Source organism: Pecten maximus, chromosome 10 (genome assembly GCF_902652985.1).
Source record: "Pecten maximus chromosome 10, xPecMax1.1, whole genome shotgun sequence".
NCBI lineage: Eukaryota > Metazoa > Mollusca > Bivalvia > Pectinida > Pectinidae > Pecten > Pecten maximus.
The window spans coordinates 32,118,862-32,138,528 of NC_047024.1; the positions used below are offsets into that span (position 1 = coordinate 32,118,862).

General features: G+C 38.6%; 1 long non-coding RNA gene across 1 annotated transcript; it reads right to left on the reverse strand.

Annotated features, from left to right (window-relative positions):
- Positions 1-11,555: 11,555 nt before the first annotated feature.
- Positions 11,556-19,667, reverse strand: LOC117335542. Its single transcript, XR_004534444.1, has 3 exons — positions 19,434-19,667; positions 13,758-13,912; positions 11,556-11,982 (listed from the first exon to the last, which is right to left on the reverse strand). It is a non-coding gene; the product is annotated as an uncharacterized LOC117335542 (long non-coding RNA).

The following is a 19,667-nucleotide window of genomic DNA, read 5'->3' on the forward strand; positions in this document are numbered from 1 at the left end:
TTTTGTCCACAAGACCTCCACTCTGACCACCCCTTTCTGTCTTTTGTCCATAAGACCTCCACTCTGACCACTCCTTTCTGTCTTGTGTCCATAACACCTCCACTCTGACCACCCCTTTCTGTCTTGTGTCCATAAGGCCTCCACTCTGACCACCCCTTTCTGTCTTTCGTCCATAAGACCTCCACTCTGACCACCCCTTTCTGTCTTTCGTCTATAAGACCTCCACTCTGACCACCCCTTTCTGACTTTCGTCCACAAGACCTCCACTCTGACCACCCCTTTCTGTCTTGCGTCCACAAGGCCTCCACTCTGACCACCCCTTTCTGTCTTTCGTCTATAACACCTCCACTCTGACCACCCCTTTCTGTCTTTCGTCTATAACACCTCCACTCTGACCACCCCTTTCTGTCTTGCGTCCACAAGGCCTCCACTCCGACCACCCCTTTCTGTCTTGTGTCCATAAGGCCTCCACTCTGACCACCCCTTTCTGTCTTGTGTCCATAAGGCCTCCACGCTGACCACCCCTTTCTGTCTTGTGTCCATAACACCTCCACTCTGACCACCCCTTTCTGTCTTGTGTCCATAACACCTCCACTCTGACCACCCCTTTCTGTCTTTCGTCTATAAGACCTCCACTCTGACCACCCCTTTCTGACTTTCGTCCACAAGACCTCCACTCTGACCACCCCTTTCTGCCTTGCGTCTGTAAGACCCTCCACTCTGACCACCCCTTTCTGTCTTTCGTCCATAAGACCTCCACTCTGACCACCCCTTTCTGTCTTTTGTCCATAAGACCTCCACTCTGACCACCCCTTTCTGTCTTTTGTCCATAAGACCTCCACTCTGACCACCCCTTTCTGTCTTGTGTCCATAACACCTCCACTCTGACCACCCCTTTCTGTCTTGTGTCCATAAGGCCTCCACTCTGACCACCCCTTTCTGTCTTTCGTCCATAAGACCTCCACTCTGACCACCCCTTTCTGTCTTTTGTCCATAACACCTCCACTCTGACCACCCCTTTCTGTCTTGTGTCCATAACACCTCCACTCTGACCACCCCTTTCTGTCTTTTGTCCACAAGACCTCCACTCTGACCTCCCCTTTCTGTCTTGTGTCCATAAGACCTCCACTCTGACCACCCCTTTCTGTCTTTTGTCCATAACACCTCCACTCTGACCACCACTTTCTGTCTTGTGTCCATAACACCTCCACTCTGACCACCACTTTCTGTCTTGTGTCCATAAGACCTCCACTCTGACCACCCCTTTCTGTCTTGTGTCCACAAGACCTCTACTCTGACCACCCCTGTCTGTCTTGTGTCCATAAGACCTCCACTCTGACCACCCCTTTCTGTCTTGTGTCCACAAGACCTCCACTCTGACCACCCCTTTCTGTCTTGTGTCCATAAGACCTCCACTCTGACCACCCCTTTCTGTCTTGTGTCCATAAGGCCTCCACTCCGACCACCCCTTTCTGTCTTGTGTCCATAAGGCCTCCACTCTGACCACCCCTTTCTGTCTTGTGTCCACAAGACCTCCACTCTGACCACCCCTTTCTGTCTTTCGTCTATAAGACCTCCATTCTGACCACCCCTTTCTGCCTTGTGTCCATAAGACCTCCACTCTGACCACCCCTTTCTGTCTTGTGTCCACAAGACCTCCACTCTGACCACCCCTTTCTGTCTTGTGTCCATAACACCTCCACTCTGACCACCCCTTTCTGTCTTGTGTCCATAAGGCCTCCACTCTGACCACCCCTTTCTGTCTTTCGTCTATAAGACCTCCACTCTGACCACCCCTTTCTGCCTTGCGTCCACAAGGCCTCCACTCTGACCACCACTTTCTGACTTGCGTCCATAAGACCTCCACTCTGACTACCCCTTTCTGTCTTTCGTCCATAAGACCTCCACTCTGACCACCCCTTTCTGTCTTTCGTCCATAAGACCTCCACTCTGACCACCCCTTTCTGTCTTTCGTCCATAACACCTCCACTCTGACCACCCCTTTCTGTCTTGTGTCCACAAGACCTCCACTCTGACCACCCCTTTCTGTCTTGTGTCCATAAGGCCTCCACTCTGACCACCCCTTTCTGTCTTTCGTCTATAAGACCTCCACTCTGACCACCCCTTTCTGCCTTGCGTCCACAAGGCCTCCACTCTGACCACCACTTTCTGACTTGCGTCCATAAGACCTCCACTCTGACCACCCCTTTCTGTCTTTCGTCCATAACACCTCCACTCTGACCACCCCTTTCTGTCTTTCGTCCATAACACCTCCACTCTGACCACCCCTTTCTGTCTTTTGTCTATAAGGCCTCCACTCTGACCACCCCTTTCTGTCTTTTGTCTATAAGGCCTCCACTCTGACCACCCCTTTCTGACCTGCGTCCATACGGCCTCCACTCTGACCACCCCTTTCTGACCTGCGTCCATACGGCCTCCACTCTGACCACCCCTTTCTGACTTGCGCTCATTCCAATTCCAACTCGACGGCTTCCCTCTTTGCTGTTGTTCTACTCCGTGTGATATTTGGTCTTCCTCTCTCCATTTCTGGTGCCGATTCTAATAAAGATAACCTTTTATTTCATTTCTCCTTAACTTTAATCTTACTTTGTCACGATACAATAAATACATGCCTACTGCTGTTAATAGACGACATTTTACTGTTGTTGTTGTGTATGTTTGCTGTAAAGTGGTGATATTTCTGTTAGTTTACTCATTAATCACGCTCGTATACAATTGCCTTGGTTACCTGTGGACCTTTCATACAATATAATAAGCCGTGCGTTATTACCACTGGTGTACGCTGGTATATATTGTTATGAAGTGGCAGACATACGATATTCAACAAAACAAAATATCACAGAAGCCGATAATAGGATGACAGACACATGTCCAACGTCACAAAAATGTCAGAGAAAGTTACATCTAGCACATTATAGAGTAGGTGTAATACACATAACATATTGGCTTTCACACATCTCCTATAGTGTGAAGGGTTGAGAAGTTCAGATTCCGATATGCCCTTTTATAACCAGACCGAATTTTGAGTTGGATGTTTTGTATATCTGTAATGCCCGACTATGACAAGCCGTTTGGGTTTTTACCTATTGAAATGAAGATATCTCTATTTAATTAAAGATATCTCTATTTAAAATGAAGATATCTCTATTTAATTAGAGATATCTGTAAACCCCCTTTCTGTCTTTCGTCCATAAGGCCTCCACTCTGACCACCCCTTTCTGTCTTTCGTCCATAAGGCCTCCACTCTGACCACCACTTTCTGACTTGCGTCCACAAGACCTCCACTCTGACCTCCCCTTTCTGTCTTTCGTCCATAACACCTCCACTCTGACCACCCCTTTCTGTCTTTTGTCCATAAGGCCTCCACTCTGACCATCCCTTTCTATCTTTCGTCCATAAGACCTCCACTATGACCACCCCCTTCTGTCTTTCGTCCATAAGACCTCCACTCTGACCACCCCTTTCTGTCTTTCGTCCATAAGACCTCCACTCTGACCACCCCTTTCTGACTTTCGTCCACAAGACCTCCACTCTGACCACCCCTTTCTGTCTTGTGTCCATAACGCCTCCACTCTGACCACCCCTTTCTGTCTTTTGTCCATAAGGCCTCCACTCTGACCACCCCTTTCTGTCTTGTGTCCACAAGACCTCCACTCTGACCACCCCTGTCTGTCTTTCGTCCATAACACCTCCACTCTGACCACCCCTTTCTGTCTTTTGTCCATAACACCTCCACTCTGACCACCACTTTCTGTCTTTTGTCCACAAGGCCTCCACTCTGACCACCCCTTTCTGTCTTGTGTCCACAAGACCTCCACTCTGACCACCCCTTTCTGTCTTGTGTCCACAAGGCCTCCACTCTGACCACCCCTTTCTGTCTTGTGTCCATAAGACCTCCACTCTGACCACCCCTTTCTGTCTTGCGTCCACAAGGCCTCCACTATGACCAACCCTTTCTGTATTGTGTCCATAACACCTCCACTCCGACACCCTTTCTGTCTTGTGTCCATAAGGCCTCCACTCTGACCACACCTTTCTGTCTTGCGTCCACAAGGCCTCCACTCTGACCAACCCTTTCTGTCTTGTGTCCACAAGACCTCCACTCTGACCACCCCTTTCTGTCTTGTGTCCATAAGACCTCCACTCTGACCACCCCTTTCTGTCTTTCGTCTATAAGACCTTCACTCTGACCACCCCTGTCTGTCTTGTGTCCATAAGACCTCCACTCTGACCACCCCTTTCTGTCTTGCGTCCACAAGGCCTCCACTCTGACCAACCCTTTCTGTCTTGTGTCCTCAAGACCTCCACTCTGACCACCCCTTTCTGTCTTGTGTCCATAAGACCTCCACTCTGACCACCCCTTTCTGTCTTTCGTCTATAAGACCTTAACTCTGACCACCCCTGTCTGTCTTGTGTCCATAAGACCTCCACTCTGACCACCCCTTTCTGACTTTCGTCCACAAGACCTCCACTCTGACCACCCCTTTCTGACTTGCGTCTATAAGACCCTCCACTCTGACCACCCCTTTCTGTCTTTCGTCCATAACACCTCCACTCTGACCACCCCTTTCTGTCTTGTGTCCATAAGACCTCCACTCTGACCACCCCTTTCTGTCTTTCGTCTATAAGACCTTAACTCTGACCACCCCTGTCTGTCTTGTGTCCATAAGACCTCCACTCTGACCACCCCTTTCTGACTTTCGTCCACAAGACCTCCACTCTGACCACCCCTTTCTGACTTGCGTCTATAAGACCCTCCACTCTGACCACCCCTTTCTGTCTTTCGTCCACAAGACCTCCACTCTGACCACCCCTTTCTGACTTGCGTCTATAAGACCCTCCACTCTGACCACCCCTTTCTGTCTTTCGTCCATAACACCTCCACTCTGACCTCCCCTTTCTGTCTTGTGTCCATAAGGCCTCCACGCTGACCACCCCTTTCTGTCTTGTGTCCATAACACCTCCACTCTGACCACCCCTTTCTGTCTTTCGTCTATAAGACCTCCACTCTGACCACCCCTTTCTATCTTTCGTCCATAAGACCTCCACTCTGACCACCCCTTTCTATCTTTCGTCCACAAGACCTCCACTCTGACCACCCCTTTCTATCTTTCGTCCATAAGACCTCCACTCTGACCACCCCTTTCTGTCTTGTGTCCATAAGGCCTCCACTCTGACCACCCCTTTCTGTCTTTCGTCTATAAGACCTCCACTCTGACCACCCCTTTCTGACTTTCGTCCACAAGACCTCCACTCTGACCACCCCTTTCTGACTTGCGTCTATAAGACCCTCCACTCTGACCACCCCTTTCTGTCTTTCGTCCATAACACCTCCACTCTGACCACCCCTTTCTGTCTTTTGTCCATAACACCTCCACTCTGACCACCACTTTCTGTCTTTTGTCCATAAGGCCTCCACTCTGACCACCCCTTTCTGTCTTGTGTCCACAATACCTCCACTCTGACCACCCCTGTCTGTCTTGTGTCCATAAGACCTCCACTCTGACCACCCCTTTCTGTCTTGCGTCCACAAGGCCTCCTCTCTGACCACTCCTTTCTGTCTTGTGTCCATAAGGCCTCCACTCTGACCACCACTTTCTGTCTTGCGTCCACAAGGCCTCCACTCTGACCACCCCTTTCTGTCTTGTGTCCATAAGGCCTCCACTCTGACCACCACTTTCTGTCTTGCGTCCACAAGGCCTCCACTCTGACCACCCCTTTCTGTCTTGCGTCCATAAGGCCTCCACTCTGACCACCACTTTCTGTCTTGCGTCCACAAGGCCTCCACTCTGACCACCCCTTTCTGTCTTGCGTCCACAAGACCTCCACTCTGACCACCCCTTTCTGTATTTCGTCTATAAGACCTCCACTCTGACCACCCCTGTCTGTCTTGTGTCCATAAGGCCTCCACTCTGACCACCCCTTTCTGTCTTGCGCCCACAAGGCCTCCACTCTGACCACCCCTTTCTGTCTTGTGTCCACAAGACCTCCACTCTGACCACCCCTTTCTGCCTTGCGTCCATAAGACCTCCACTCTGACCACCCCTTTCTGTCTTTCGTCCATAAGACATCCACTCTGACCACCCCTTTCTGTCTTTCGTCCATAAGACCTCCACTCTGACCACCCCTGTCTGTCTTGTGTCCATAAGACCTCCACTCTGACCACCCCTTTCTGTCTTTCGTCCATAAGACCTCCACTCTGACCACCCCTTTCTGCCTTGCGTCCATAAGACCTCCACTCTGACCACCCCTTTCTGTCTTTCGTCCATAACACCTCCACTCTGACCACCCCTTTCTGTCTTTCGTCCATAACACCTCCACTCTGACCACCCCTTTCTGTCTTTCGTCCATAAGACCTCCACTCTGACCACCCCTTTCTGTCTTTCCTCCATAAGACCTCCACTCTGACCACCCCTTTCTCTCTTTCGTCCATAACACATCCACTCTGACCACCCCTTTCTGTCTTTCGTCCATAAGACCTCCACTCTGACCACCCCTTTCTGCCTTGCGTCCATAAGACCTCCACTCTGACCACCCCTTTCTGTCTTTCGTCCATAAGACCTCCACTCTGACCACCCCTTTCTGTCTTTTGTCTATAAGGCCTCCACTCTGACCACCCCTTTCTGTCTTTTGTCTATAAGGCCTGCACTTTGACCACCCCTTTCTGACCTGCGTCCATACGGCCTCCACTCTGACCACCCCTTTCTGACTTGCGCTCATTCCAATTCCAACTCGACGGCTTCCCTCTTTGCTGTTGTTCTACTCCGTGTGATATTTGGTCTTCCTCTCTCCATTTCTGGTGCCGATTCTAATATAGATAACCTTTTATTTCATTTCTCCTTAACTTTAATCTTACTTTGTCACGATACAATAAATACATGCCTACTGCTGTTAATAGACGACATTTTACTGTTGTTGTTGTGTATGTTTGCTGTAACGTGGTGATATTTCTGTTAGTTTACTCATTAATCACGCTCGTATACAATTGCCTTGGTTACCTGTGGACCTTTCATACAATATAATAAGCCGTGCGTTATTACCACTGGTGTACGCTGGTATATATTGTTATGAAGTGGCAGACATACGATATTCAACAAAACAAAATATCACAGAAGCCGATAATAGGATGACAGACACATGTCCAACGTCACAAAAATGTCAGAGAAAGTTACATCTAGCACATTATAGAGTAGGTGTAATACACATAACATATTGGCTTTCACACATCTCCTATAGTGTGAAGGGTTGAGAAGTTCAGATTCCGATATGCCCTTTTATAACCAGACCGAATTTTGAGTTGGATGTTTTGTATATCTGTAATGCCCGACTATGACAAGCCGTTTGGGTTTTTACCTATTGAAATGAAGATATCTCTATTTAATTAAAGATATCTCTATTTAAAATGAAGATATCTCTATTTAATTAGAGATATCTGTAATTTAAATAAAAATATCTCTATTTAAATAAAGATATGTCTACTGAAAATAGAGATATCTTCTTTTAAATTACAGATATCTCTATTTCAAATTCAGATATCTCTATTTGAATTACAGATATCTAATTATAATGAGATATCTTTATTTTAAATAGAGATATCTTTAATTGAATTAGAGATATCTGCAATTTCTTTGCAATACAGATATCTCTATTTCAAATACAGATATCTCTATTTGAATTAAAGATATCTGTATTTACACGTGTTTGCTCAGTGCGAAGATTAATATTGAAACACAAAGAAAATAATGATTACTCCCTAATCCTGATCAGTGTTAACGAAACGCTTGTAATTAAATTGGACTATCCGCATGAGAGATGTAGGTCTAAACCGATAAACTTGCTACTTGGAGGGGATTTCTACAGAACAGAACATGACAACTGTTCTACGGGAAATAGAGCGAACTGTTGCGGCTATATGCTTTGCGTCACTAGTGCTTTACTTCCGTCATGCGCAAAAGGGAGAATCAAGGGAGCAGTCGTTTTTCCTATTTGATGGTTAAATACAGATATCTCTATTTCATGTCAAATAAAGATCTCTTTAATTCAAATAGAGATATCTGTATCTAAAATAAAGATATCTGTATTTCTACAACAATTAGAGATATCTGTATTTGAAATAGAGATAGCTTTAATTGAATTAGAGATATCTGTATTTGAATTAAAGATATCTTTATTTCAAATACAGATATCTTTATTTACAATGAAATGCAGATATCTCTAATTGTAATAAAGATATCTTTAATTGAATTAGAGATATCTGTATTTTAATTAGAGATATCTCTATTTCGTGTTTAATTAGAGATATCTGTATTTTAAATAGAGATATCTCTAATTCAAATATAGATATCTCTAATTCAATTAAAGATATCTCTATTTCAATTAAAGATATCTCTATTTGAATTAAAGATATCTTTAATTCTATATTAATAATGATATCTCTATTTTGAATACAGATATCTGTATTTAATAGGTAAAAACCCAAACGGCTTGCCATACCCGACTATTAATTAAGGGAATTTTGTATCCAGATAAGTTTTATAGGGCAAACCTGTTTCTAAGTTTTAAGTTAATTATTCTATTTAATTTTTAAATATTTTATAGTTAAAAATGAATATTCACGGACTCGTGTCTGTTAATTGGTGCTATTACATAACAAATGTATATACTAATGCATGTCATAGGCTCCATCATCCGGTAGTGAATAGTTCGAAAAATAATCCATCCTACTCTGAATGCGCCCGTTAAATAATTCTTCACACTGATTACAATGTAGGTTTACGAGAATAAAATCATTGTCATTATCGTTGTCCAATGGCAATCCCTGATGGAATTCAAATATATTAAAGAAACATTGTAATTCACTTCTTTATATTCTTGTAATTTATATCTATATATATGGGTAGAAATATTTTCTTTTTATGGAATATCCAATGCCCGTGATAATAGGTATCATTTAAAGTAATAAGAAAAATGGTCAAGGCTTTAATGTGGCTCATTACCATTACAAATCAAAGCCGTGACATCCAAAATAGCTCACAAGTATATTTAGATATACATTGTATTTACTTGGGTTGCAAAAATATATGAAAATTTATTAAATATGACATTTTGACAAATGAATTTCTACTATCTGGAAAATCAATTCCATCATTATCTTTGCACTTTCTATACAAGTAAGTTATCAGTTTAGCTTAGTTTAAACATATTTTATTGACATACAAACATGACAAAGGGATTAGTCAGCAGGTTAAATTCTGTGCATTCAATAATGAACAATTATAATTAACACAACAATCAAATCAGGCTCATTGGCCCATTTTATTTTTATTGCTTTTTCCCTTGACCAATCAACCAATCAATTATATATGTAATAACCTCTTTGTTTGTTTCTTATTACAAATCATTATTTGATATATGTACTTTGGACATTACGGTAAGGTAACAATACTTTTCTGTTTTGAATTATATTCCAAGCGGATAAAGTACATACAATGTATGTATTATTACGTAAACCGTACAATATTGTTGTTGGGGACGATAACTTTGTTTTTATCTGAAATCTTCATATGAGTTTATAATCTTTCCCTAATGATATACAAACAATATGCCATTGTCTGCCAATTGTTTTGTATGTACTGTATTTCTAATCAGTAGTGGTAGTAATTATCTCATATATATTTCACAGCTGTCCGCCATTCTATCAAATTCATTCTTGTCTTGTTCGGCATAGCCGTCTAATTTTGTTTTGGCCCCGGATATGACGCGACAGGTGGCGTTTCTGTCAAGATGCAATCGCAACTTCTCGTACAATTCCGTCAAAGCTCGGAATCATATATGATTCCGAGCTTTGACGGAATTGTACGAGAAGTTGCGATTGTGTCAAGATGAAGTACGTGATTGGTCAATGTAGCGGTCAATGCAAAATGCGGATATACAATTTAAAACGAAACAAAGTTAAAGGGACCTCACGGTAAACCAATATTTATTTTGTATTTTCTATCATATTATTGGGTATATCTTTTAAAAAAATAACCTTCTGAACAATAACCATTCGAATTTGATGATGTATGTACATAAAAACATCAATTATCAATTATTAAAAGGTTATCACTCTGAATATGCAAATTTTGTGACATATACGATAAACGCATGCGCACAACAAACTAAAACACATGGAAACAAAAATGGCTTCCATTGTGAATCGACTGCGGTTGGAAACGATAACAGCTTCCGCAATGAAGAGAATAATAGGGAAATGGGTTAAACACAATCCTAGAATTAAACTTGGGAAGCAGTACAATAGATTGTAACAGCTCAAACATGAAAACAGCAGTAATACGGACGCCGCTCGTATTCTGCTTGATTGTTTGATAGTAGGTCATGACAATCTCGGTAGGCTATTATTTACACAAACTCTGTAGTATTAACACAAACTCTGTAATAGTTCCACAAGCTCGGTAATATTTACACAGTCTGTACCAGTACATCGCTACTGTCACTATACTATATGAACAGTGTTTACACTTATTTACACATAAATATGTGTGCCGTAATATATACAGAACGTGTTATTTAACATTTAAACCACTGTATAATATCGTTATCCAACTAACCCAGACGGAATATAGATATCGCCTTGTAAACTGTCGTCTGTTTGTGTTGCCACGATTTCAAAACAGTCACGTAATAATTTAAAAATAATTTCCGCGCTAAATTAAAAGGGGGATTCCCAACTAAATCGAGTTGTCAAGCTGGACATAGGGATTGACTGTGAACATTGGGACAGCACAGAAACATAACTGGAAAGGTACAAAACGCGTACATTCAGTGAAAATTGCAACGTTTATCGTGATGTCCCTTTTAAATTGAATGCAAGCTGAATAAGTGGATGCATCTATTCAAATGACACATTTGCAGTCCTATTATCACCAAAAATGATTCAAACTGATATAATTTTGTTATCCGTGCTGAAACTGCGTATTTATTAATTAAAATGTAGTTCATTAATTTATTTCACCAGTAGTTTTACATTAGAACCACCAGCATTAAAACTATGCCGTTTATCTTTTTTAAAGATATTTCTTGTTTCATATCATACTTAACATTTTGTATATGTTTTTGATATCCTTATTGTACATGCACATGACATTATTCTGTTTTTGCTGTAATACCGATGGGCCGCAAGGCTTAAAGTGAATAAACAATACAATGTGACAAAGTTGTGCATGTTGTAAGCAATTAAAATATGATAACGTTCTTAAAGAATATTTGTAAAATGCATGGTGTTTAATTTCTATGTTAATGTATTTTTGTATGAGTGTATGTACATTTTTGTCACTTCATCATTAGACGGGTGCAATTGGTCGTCTCCATAATACTTTTGATGTAATATTTCAAGTTGTTATCTTGGAATTATATTAAAAAGCAGATTTTTAGGTACCTTAGGATTTAAGGTAATTTCCTGACAATATAATATCTGCACAAACATAATTTGGCATATTTTATATTGTCTATTGTATGACAAAACAGACGCATGATTGATTTGATTTTTAATACACGTTTATAAAATAATATAAAAAGATATATATGACAATGAAATGTATCTGATGACGTTATACTAAACACGTGTTAACGATTTCTGACGATAATAGCAATATAAATGTCAGGAATATCGACAAGAATGCCATCACATAAATACCTAGAACAAATTATTGTTTACTAATTGAATATATGCTAACAAACAACACTTACGTCTTGATATATACACTTTGGTGGCATGTATTACTTTATAAAATTGTTACAATAATACTTATGTATATTATATATCACAATGTTGTCTTCTGACAAAAGGGTTTCATCCATGAACATCAGATGATCCCCAACAGTATCACACGATAGCCATCAGACTGGTCTTTTGTCTTTCATACTGCCAATTTTCCTGATACGTGACAACGCCCTCTTTATCTACAAAGCATACAAAATAATAATATTTTTGTTAAGGGCAGACTAGCGTAGCATAATCTGTTATATCTGAGTTAACTAATATGTACAAACACGGACTAGAGGTCCCATTAATATATCTGTGTTAACTAATATCTACATACACGGACTAGAGATCCCATTAATATATCTGTGTTAATTGATATCTACATACACGGAATAGATCGAGGTTCCATTAATATATCTGCGTTAACTAATATATCTACATAGACACAGTATAGAGGTCTCGTTGGTCCGTCTAACAGTTTTTCGATTTTTAAGTTTTTGACTAAAAACCTCAAAGATCAAATATTTGGATTTTTAGACCTCAAAACAGTTTGGAAATTTAAGAATTTTGTCAAAAACCTAAAAATCTAAAGACTCAAAAGTTTTAAAAGTTGAAACTTAAGAAATTTGGTCAAGAATCAAAAACTCTAAAAACTCATTTTTGTTTTGAAATTTGACAAATTTAGGCTTTTGGTCAAAAATCTAAAACTCTAAAATTCTAAAACATTTTAGAATTTTGAATTGTTAGGTGTTACACGGACCCTCGTTAATATATCTGTGTTAACGAATATCTACATACACGGAATAGAGGTCCCATTAATATTTCTGTATTGACTTATATCTACAAATGTACAAACACGGTATAGATGTCTCATCAATACACCTGTGTTGACCGATATCTACAAACATGGATTATTTTAACAGCCTTTGTTGTATATATTGTATATATTTATACCTAAGATCGAAATGTGATGATCATAGAAATACAAATAACAAATAATCAACTATTATAATGAACATTGAATTTACAATTCGCAGATTTTCGCGAGCGTACACATTTGGTGTTTTACATAAATACGCAATATAATCAATGTTACAATTTCTTTAAAAAAAATCAACAAAATCCACAAAATTCACACATTCGATATAAAGTTTTCATCAGTCTAGGATAATAACTACATGTAAGAATGGATTTAAAACACAAAAACGAATATCTTTTTAATGAATTTGGAGAAACATGTACGATATGTAAAATGTATATATATTGTATTTAAGTTAATTTCATTTGTATTGTATAGACCTGTATTTATATCGATTTTGGATTGTTTTGTAATATGTAGACAAATCCAGTAACGGTAAGTAGTATACAATTCCCGGCAAAAATATTAGCATGTATTGATAAAACATTTCAACTATTTGATAATTCACTGATGTATGCGATTGTCGTCTATTTCAAATTATATTTTTATGATTTAATAATTCTTGGGTTACAGGAATGTATTGTTGTTGACGTAATGAATTTCAAATATTCAGATACACCTCGAATTGCAGAAATAAAAACGTTTGACTATCAGCACTATTTAATTTAAATTTGAATGAGAAAATCGATCACGATAGCGGAAACTTTTGTTTTTCAGAATCCTACAATATATTCAAAATTATCCCCCGAGATCTTCCTGTTATCATTTATGCAATTTAAAACAGTTGGATCTTTATTATTGTTTGTTTATTTTGTTATTGTTTTTTTTAATTTAATCATTAATAACATTTTAGGATTATCTGGATCACACACAGATAACAAAAGTTTGCGCGTCATCATTATAAAACTATCGTCAGAAAACTTGAAATGGCGGTACTGGACAAAAACAAATGACATGACGAAGTAAAGCTAAAAAAATACGATTTTCTCCATATACTTTTTGTACCACAATACATTTGTAATCAGTGACACAATATTCACAAATTTACTTTACCATTCGATTCGTAGTTTCCCGTATGCATGTTTTACAGCATTCATGTCGATAATGAACGCAAAACATCTCCGGTATATCACGGTACAACAGCTTTACGGTCTTGCATGTATCAAATCCGATGAACAAGTCTCTGCTACATTTCTTCATTCTTCTTACTGGAATTAGAAAACAAATCAATGATAACCATTCAAACATACATCAGATTACTGTCCTGTAATTAAGTGAAATCACCAGTAAATTACCTTCGGAAATATACTAAACATAAATATGTATAAAATCAACAGAGAATACCGACATTCAAACGACTTGATAATTTCCGCTCGAATTACCAACACAAAAATAAATTTGCATGGACACTCTTGAAAAGGTAGAGGGATAATAGGACCAGATGCTCTAGGAAGGTGTGCGTCTTCTGTTTTATCGACGACACCCAACATTCAAATTTTGATTTGTGACAACGGATCTACGATGCATATTAACAACCATCGTCAGACATGACTGATTTCACATCAAACAATGGAATAGCATATCTCCCAATGAGATCATAATCTCGACCGTAAAACGTGTTCATGGTCTTCATCAACCTGCCTTTCTCGAGACATGTTGCTATTTTCTCCAGTAGTCGACACCTATCACAGAGTTTTTGAACACAGAGGACAAGTCCATGGATATTAAATAGACATGTAAACACCGTAGGTAGTGGAAGCCGGGATATTACTACCTAGACGTGGCAAATTGAAATAATGACAACAATCACACAACTTATTTGTAAACTGTTTCCTGATAACGATGCAAGTAGCGATCGAGATAGGTGGTTGTTGTTAAAGAGTCTGTATTGTCCTTGATTTCAAGCCATACATGGTATCTTCAACCAACAGTCCATGAAGTTTATATACGTCCGTCAAATTTTACGGTAGTATTATCCTACGGCGTCTTCCCTTGTTGCCGTTTGTTTATTTCAGTGTTTGATGTGTGTCCAGAGATCTCCAGCATTTTTTTATCGATTTCTTTGACACTAAGTAGGCTTTATTATTATGATGATATTTTTGTGTTTTCTTGAAAGACATTTTGATTAAACATTTTTTGCTGAAGTTATTGCCGTTGGTTTATTTCTGGGATTTCAATCCTGTCCGGAGATCTCCTCCTACATTTTCCTGCCGATGTCTATGAAACGTGATAATAATGACATACAGTGATGTTTCTCTGACGATCCTTTCAATTAAAGTATTTTACGAAAGTTATTTTCCTGCAGTACTTTTTAGCATTTGATCTCCTACAGGCTGTATACAGGTAGTGAAACGTGAGAGTTGAAGCATTAAACCTAACCACTCTTAAAGGGATACAAATCTTATTTCAATGCAAGTAGTTTATAACACTTCATGTATATATCGTTTCCCGGGCATATATCATTCCACCTCGTGATGCTCTTGTTCATTCTGTTATGTTCCTATGGGCATGCCAATAGTCTGTTGCAAGGTTTAAACACCAAACTCAACAAAGATATTGTTGAGCAGACATTCTACTTGGATCACTGATCGAATAAGTGTCGAAAGAGCTAAACTTAAACTATAATTATTGCAATTAAAATGGCTTCAATATCGATTGAAACAAATAAAAAAGTGATATAAACGAAAATCGGTGGTAAAAATGTGTTGACTTTTCGGCGAAAAATGCGCAAAGAAGAAAAACCGAAAAACGATAAAAATATTCCAATATCAAAAACGGAAATAGATTATGAAAAAATAATTTTAAGCAAAACATAAAAATAAATTAAACTTCGAAACGATATCATAATAAATAGAGAACATAGAAGGGTATTGGCGCCAATTGTCAAAATCCATGAAGCTTCAGAAATATCCTACCAGTATTCTCAAAAAATAACGATAACTAATTTCAACTGTCAAATTCCAAAATGGCTGTCTGTCGGCCATTATGTTTTTCTGATTGGTCTTAAAATAGACGGACGCAACTAGGGACTGAAGGAAACCAGTTTCAGAAATATTTTTCGGGTTACAAACTTTCATTGTCAAAATCTATGATTGACGTATGTCGGCCATTTTCCGATTAGCCACATAATTAAAACATGGGATCAATGCCATAAAAAAACCTTTTATTGACGTCAGATATTAAAATTAAAAGTTAGAAATCAGGCCGTTAATTAGGTCAAGCAAATAATACGTCATGCAAACTCACACATGAGTCCTGTCGGTATACAAAAAGGTTGTCATACGGAATTATTAACATCATATTGAAGTCATAATAGTTTCCTCGCCTTCGGCTACGGGAATTTAATATCTAGACAGGTAAAATCAGAGAATATACCCCGCCTAAAAAAAAAAATAAATAAATAAAAAAAATATAACTGCATACCCTATTGTAAATGAAAACTAGTGAAAATTAAATAAATACAGTATATGCCGAATGATTATAAAACTACCACACATTGCTGTTTCGGCTCTAACGTTTAAAGTCACCCCTGTGTGTGATTAGATTATCATATCATGTTACAGTGTCAGATTAGGGCACTGTAGCATGAAGACGTAAGATTGATCTAAATGCGTAGGTACATGTAATATATATTGATCAAATGCGTTGACACGTTGTCTATTTTGTGTAAAACAACAAAGAATAACAAAACATAAGCGTCGTCTGAATGAGTTAATTATCAATAACACGAGGTCAAAACAAACAAAGTATAGTTTTGCATGGAGACAAAGTACAGGGATAATATGGTATAATTTCTGTAACGTTTTTCTAAATTCATGTGAGCATTATATGTTTGCACAATTATCGCTAAACAGGTCAGCAGGAATGTGTTAATGTAAAGATTTTCATAACATAACCAATTAATCGATGACTAGTACGGTATGCATTCTGTCACCTTCATCAGAAAAATGACCGGGTCAGCATGTGTCCACAAAGGACTTTTGTCTGGTAAAGGAGACAGGGTACACACGTACTTGTCGTGGAAACGTCTCGCATAAACATTTATTGGTTGTATAACAGAAATCATTACATTAATATTTTCCAACATGATCTTTTAATTCTCATGTGTAAAGCACTACCAGATTTATAGCGCTAGACTACTTTGGTTACCAACAAACCCCAGGAAACCCAACATATGTATTATAAAGTTTTATCCAAAAATAAAAATGTTAGATCCAATTTAACAGTTCAAGGTGTCCCGCTGATATTAAATATCCCAACATTCCGGTTTTTTTTCTCCAAAATTTCTAACCTCTTAAAAGGATTAACTCAAGGTAATAATCTGATCAAGTATAATTAATGGAATGTCAAAATCGCTGCTAAAAAATATCATTCGTTAAGTTTTTACAATGTTCATTCATTTTCGTACCTCAATCCGAACTTACATGTAAGAAGTCACACGCCTAACTACCCTGACTGCTTACAGCCCTTACAATACCAGAAAACAAAAGAGACGGATAGATAAGACTAGTGTCCTTAGGGATGAGACAGGAGAGTATTCTTATACGCTTATATTTACATGTCTGGCATTGTTACTATATAATCTATTTGAGAGCTCTGGCATTGATGTACGTTTAAATGCCACCCATCACGCGCTACACTTAGCAGCGTATTAATACAACACAAACTGGAACTACAATATCCAGGATAAACAAATTTAACGACTAATTATTTTGTCTACATTATTTGTTATAAAAATGTGCTATTTGCGCAATACGTTGATAATAAAATGATTAACAAAATTGATTTTTTTTTTAAATTTTCCATGTACTATTTTGTTTGCCAAAAAGCACGCGACCATGTTCCGGCTGTTCCAACAACTGAAAAAAAAATCTGCTGGCTGTCGGTAAGGCGGGAATTATGAATTTTAAACATGAATTATAACATAAAAAACAAATTAAAATTAAAAGGAATGTAAATATAAGCGTTGAACTGTTTTTGTATGGTATTTATGATCTATTTGAATGCCAGAGCTTTGCAAGCAAACAACATAATGTGCGTGAGCTAACGCACATTATGTTGTTTGCTTGCAAAGCTTTGGCATTCAAATATATCATAAACACCATATACAAGAACAGTTCAATGCTTAAATAATGATATTTCCCCGAGGGTTGACATCCCCTGTTTCGTTCCCAAGGGAGTGAATACCCCCTTATGTATCTAATATTGACGTTAAATAAATACAAGACAATTGTGACGTGACGAATGAATTGTCGACGTGACGTCATTTTATTACTGTCATGCAGTCATAAAATTGTTAAGAACGTGCAAAGAACACGCAGAGCTTGTATCAACCTAAGGGTGAGAGAAGAAATTCTCCCACCGGTAAAATTATAAATACGCCTGTCCAGGTCCAGATTATATCTACTCAAATTTTGCCCTGTCTCTTATCGATAAGGAGTGAACTTGTGAGCTTGTCTCCAATCCGACATTCTCTTAATTTCCATTTGAAAAGATTGTTCTGTCGTGTCGACATTTCAGGAGAAATTTATTTTTGGCCATTACATTCCAAGTATGCCGATCTGTCCTTGATGTTTAAGGATGACCGGATACCGCTTGTTCGTAACCATGCATATTTGAAGGCCTGTTTAATGCGATATGACATTCCTGTTGTTTCCTTATGCATGCATAACGCATAAAAAGAATTAATGAGATACAAGCGAATTTTAGGACAAAACAAGATATTACGCGAAGTGACAGGCATTTGCAAAAAAAAAATCATGATTTTATTATGAAAATAGTATAGCTTCCATATATTTCTCCATAGAATGTTTCATATTGACTATATCTGCAGATGACATACTATTTTGTTCATCTGAATCAACTTGCTTTAAATAAAATGGCCTTGATGTCATTCCTAAGTAATAATTAGCGAAAAAGCTTTGAGAAACATATTGGACCTATTAAAGAAAGTGCTTATATCTTCAAGTTTCGTTTCAAAACAACTGAGTGGATTTTAAAAACATACTATTTCGAGAAAGCAGTACTGATATCCCGAAACAAACTAGAGTTTGGTAATCAAGACGAAGCTTCTTATCGGAATTCAATGCTACCTTTGCTTTATGCTTGATGTGTTGAACGCTGTTCTCCAAAAGAAATAAAAGTAATGGGTTTTGTCCCTAAGCTAATATAACCAAAGTCCAAAGTATTTTGGGATTCCTCTTTGAAGATCAGCATTTATTCGATCGGGACGAGTCTCAGATAGTCTGTTTTCTGTACAGTACTACGGAGTAGAGAGGTTCATTCCTTGTTATGATTTAAGTGCGATGGAACTTTTGATTGTTTTAATTGAATGCTCTCATTGTCCTTGGTCACCATCTTCGTATGACGTAAAAACCCAATACTAACAAATCCCTATCATATTATGATTCCATTAAATTCATGTGATTCAATTGTCACGTTTTTGAAAATGTGCAGATTGCGTATTAACATGGACAAATAAATAAGATTTCATCAGGAAAACAAGAGAATCTCGACATTAAAACCAAACCGTAATTCTAACTCAAAATTGAGAACACAAGGGGAAAAATACGAAACAAAAAATACAGATCAGCATGGAAACCCCTCAGTGAAAGTACAAGGTAAAAATACCACGTGTTCCTGAAGGGAATGTCTTCTGCTTCATCGACGCCCTTCATGAGAATCAAAGTCAAATCTTCAAAATGAGAACAAGAGTGATGACTCACTTACCTTTGCGAGGAACAATATCAGATGTCTGTCCATATGTACAATCAGAAACAACCAGCCAAACAATGCACGCAATAATTACACCGAAATGAATTTGGTTATACATCACAAGTATGTGTTTCCAGTTGTTTTGCGTTTTATCTTTGGTGGTCACTACGGATGAAAACACCTTATCGCCATGAATACATACAGTCAGTGTTATCTTTCCCCACGTGTCTTTGTCTCAAAAAGCAGTAA